Below are 3,800 nucleotides of genomic sequence, written 5' to 3'. Positions count from 1 at the left end.
CTGTACAAATTTTTTTCTGTCAGCTTTCTGAAGTGAGATGTTCTGTTGTATAGCGGAGTTGGAGAATAAGGGTGTATAGCCTGTGAAGTGATCCATGGAAAGTCAACGCCAACAGCAGCAGGAACATGATACATTTAGCAGGTCAGGATTGGCCCGGGGCCATGGGAGGTGTCAGGGAGCCCCAGTCCTGAGAGTCCGTAGGAAGACAACCCTTACATTGGGGTCCCGCACGCGCTGCTTCTCTTTCTTTCAGGATAAGGAATCAAACTATCTACGTCCCTCAACTTACCAACCCTCCGCCTTAGGAAAGATTTTGTGATTCATGAGCAGAACCCGGCTGGCGCTGTTTACAGTAATGCCTAAGCACAGTACTCAACTGAGCGGTGTTTCCAAACTGAGCCGTTGTACTACCGGAAATACCATGGGATATGTAATTTAACTTTCACATAAAATAGGGTTAACCCAGCCCAACCACATACTAAAAACTAAAGACTGAACAATAAACCGACGAGGATGTGATTTGAACCCACGCATGCAGAGCACAATGGATTAGCAGTCCATCGCCTTAACCACTCGGCCACCTCGTCTTCAAAACACCATCTTTCAGGAGTACAAAAGATGGTAGCCAAAATGTGTTCTATTAGGTGATAGTTGTCTAAACATAATAAAGAGCATATATAAAACAGATTGTTATGGTAACTTGTTGTCTACAGCTTTGCTCTATACGACCTTGTTGTCCATCCCTACTTCAGCTTGAATTTATATGTTAAATGTAATGTAATCATGAAAATTACACTTTCCAAACGTGTTCTATTGTAGGAAGTTGGCTCTGTATGTGCTATTTCAAAGTAAGGAATAGCATGCACAGAGTCCAAGGGTTCCCCTTAGAGGTAAAATAGTGGTAAAAATAGATAATACTAATGCTCTATTTTGTGGTAGTGTGGTCGAGCAGTAGGCTTATCCAAGGAGTAGTGTTAAGCATTTGTTGCACATACACATAGACAATAAATGAGGTACACACACTCAGAGACAAATCCAGCCAATAGGTTTTTGTATAGAAAAATATCTTTTCTTAGTTTATTTTAAGAACCACAGGTTCAAATTCTACATGTAATATCTCATTCGAAAGGTATTGCAGGTAAGTACTTTAGGAACTTCAAATCATCAAAATTGCATGTATACTTTTCAAGTTATTCACAAATAGCTGTTTTAAAAGTGGACACAGTGCATTTTTCACAGTTCCTAGGGGAGGTAAGTATTTGTTAGGTTAACCAGGTAAGTAAGACACTTACAGGGCTTAGTTCTTGGTCCAAGGTAGCCCACCGTTGGGGGTTCAGAGCAACCCCAAAGTCACCACACCAGCAGCTCAGGGCCGGTCAGGTGCAGAGTTCAAAGTGGTGCCCAAAACACATAGGCTAGAATGGAGAGAAGGGGGTGCCCCGGTTCCGGTCTGCTTGCAGGTAAGTACCCGCGTCTTCGGAGGGCAGACCAGGGGGGTTTTGTAGGGCACCGGGGGGGACACAAGCCCACACAGAAATTTTACCCTCAGCAGCGCGGGGGCGGCCGGGTGCAGGGTAGAAACCAGCGTCGGGTTCGCAATGTTAGTCTATGAGAGATCTCGGGATCTCTTCAGCGCTGCAGGCAGGCAAGGGGGGGGTTCCTCGGGGAAACCTCCACTTGGGCAGGGGAGAGGGACTCCTGGGGGTCACTTCTCCAGTGAAAGTCCGGTCCTTCAGGTCCTGGGGGCTGCGGGTGCAGGGTCTCTCCCAGGCGTCGGGACTTTGGATTCAAAGAGTCGCGGTCAGGGGAAGCCTCGGGATTCCCTCTGCAGGCGGCGCTGTGGGGGCTCAGGGGGGACAGGTTTTGGTACTCACAGTATCAGAGTAGTCCTGGGGTCCCTCCTGAGGTGTTGGATCTCCACCAGCCGAGTCGGGGTCGCCGGGTGCAGTGTTGCAAGTCTCACGCTTCTTGCGGGGAGCTTGCAGGGTTCTTTCAAGGCTGCTGGAAACAAAGTTGCAGCCTTTCTTGGAGCAGGTCCGCTGTCCTCGGGAGTTTCTTGTCTTTTCGAAGCAGGGGCAGTCCTCAGAGGATGTCGAGGTCGCTGGTCCCTTTGGAAGGCGTCGCTGGAGCAGGATCTTTGGAAGGCAGGAGACAGGCCGGTGAGTTTCTGGAGCCAAGGCAGTTGTCGTCTTCTGGTCTTCCTCTGCAGGGGTTTTCAGCTAGGCAGTCCTTCTTCTTGTAGTTGCAGGAATCTAATTTTCTAGGGTTCAGGGTAGCCCTTAAATACTAAATTTAAGGGCGTGTTTAGGTCTGGGGGGTTAGTAGCCAATGGCTACTAGCCCTGAGGGTGGGTACACCCTCTTTGTGCCTCCTCCCAAGGGGAGGGGGTCACAATCCTAACCCTATTGGGGGAATCCTCCATCTGCAAGATGGAGGATTTCTAAAAGTTAGAGTCACTTCAGCTCAGGACACCTTAGGGGCTGTCCTGACTGGCCAGTGACTCCTCCTTGTTTTTCTCATTATTTTCTCCGGCCTTGCCGCCAAAAGTGGGGCCTGGCCGGAGGGGGCGGGCAACTCCACTAGCTGGAGTGTCCTGCTGGGTTGGCACAAAGGAGGTGAGCCTTTGAGGCTCACCGCCAGGTGTGACAATTCCTGCCTGGGGGAGGTGTTAGCATCTCCACCCAGTGCAGGCTTTGTTACTGGCCTCAGAGTGACAAAGGCACTCTCCCATGGGGCCAGCAACATGTCTCGGTTTGTGGCAGGCTGCTAAAACTAGTCAGCCTACACAGATAGTCGGTTAAGTTTCAGGGGGCACCTCTAAGGTGCCCTCTGGGGTGTATTTTACAATAAAATGTACACTGGCATCAGTGTGCATTTATTGTGCTGAGAAGTTTGATACCAAACTTCCCAGTTTTCAGTGTAGCCATTATGGTGCTGTGGAGTTCGTGTTTGACAAACTCCCAGACCATATACTCTTATGGCTACCCTGCACTTACAATGTCTAAGGTTTTGTTTAGACACTGTAGGGGTACCATGCTCATGCACTGGTACCCTCACCTATGGTATAGTGCACCCTGCCTTAGGGCTGTAAGGCCTGCTAGAGGGGTGTCTTACCTATACTGCATAGGCAGTGAGAGGCTGGCATGGCACCCTGAGGGGAGTGCCATGTCGACTTACTCGTTTTGTCCTCACTAGCACACACAAGCTGGCAAGCAGTGTGTCTGTGCTGAGTGAGAGGTCTCCAGGGTGGCATAAGACATGCTGCAGCCCTTAGAGACCTTCCTTGGCATCAGGGCCCTTGGTACTAGAAGTACCAGTTACAAGGGACTTATCTGGATGCCAGGGTCTGCCAATTGTGGATACAAAAGTACAGGTTAGGGAAAGAACACTGGTGCTGGGGCCTGGTTAGCAGGCCTCAGCACACTTTCAATTGTAAACATAGCATCAGCAAAGGCAAAAAGTCAGGGGGCAACCATGCCAAGGAGGCATTTCCTTACACAACCCCCCCCCAAACGAAAGAGGATGAGACTAACCTTTCCCAAGAGAGTCTTCATTTTCTAAGTGGAAGAACCTGGAAAGGCCATCTGCATTGGCATGGGCAGTCCCAGGTCTGTGTTCCACTATAAAGTCCATTCCCTGTAGGGAGATGGACCACCTCAACAGTTTAGGATTTTCACCTTTCATTTGCATCAGCCATTTGAGAGGTCTGTGGTCAGTTTGAACTAGGAAGTGAGTCCCAAAGAGGTATGGTCTCAGCTTCTTCAGGGACCAAACCACAGCAAAGGCCTCCCTCTCAATGG

At 49.5% G+C, this 3,800-nt stretch overlaps 1 non-coding gene across 1 annotated transcript; it reads right to left on the bottom strand.

Moving 5' to 3' along the window:
- Window positions 1-505: 505 nt before the first annotated feature.
- Window positions 506-587, bottom strand: TRNAS-GCU (transfer RNA serine (anticodon GCU)). The gene has a single exon. It is a non-coding gene; the product is annotated as a tRNA-Ser (tRNA).
- Window positions 588-3,800: the final 3,213 nt, after the last annotated feature.

This window comes from Pleurodeles waltl, chromosome 12, assembly GCF_031143425.1.
Source record: "Pleurodeles waltl isolate 20211129_DDA chromosome 12, aPleWal1.hap1.20221129, whole genome shotgun sequence".
Lineage (NCBI taxonomy): Eukaryota > Metazoa > Chordata > Amphibia > Caudata > Salamandridae > Pleurodeles > Pleurodeles waltl.
Note: the sequence above shows the minus strand (reverse complement) of the source record. Positions and strands in the feature narration are given on the sequence as shown.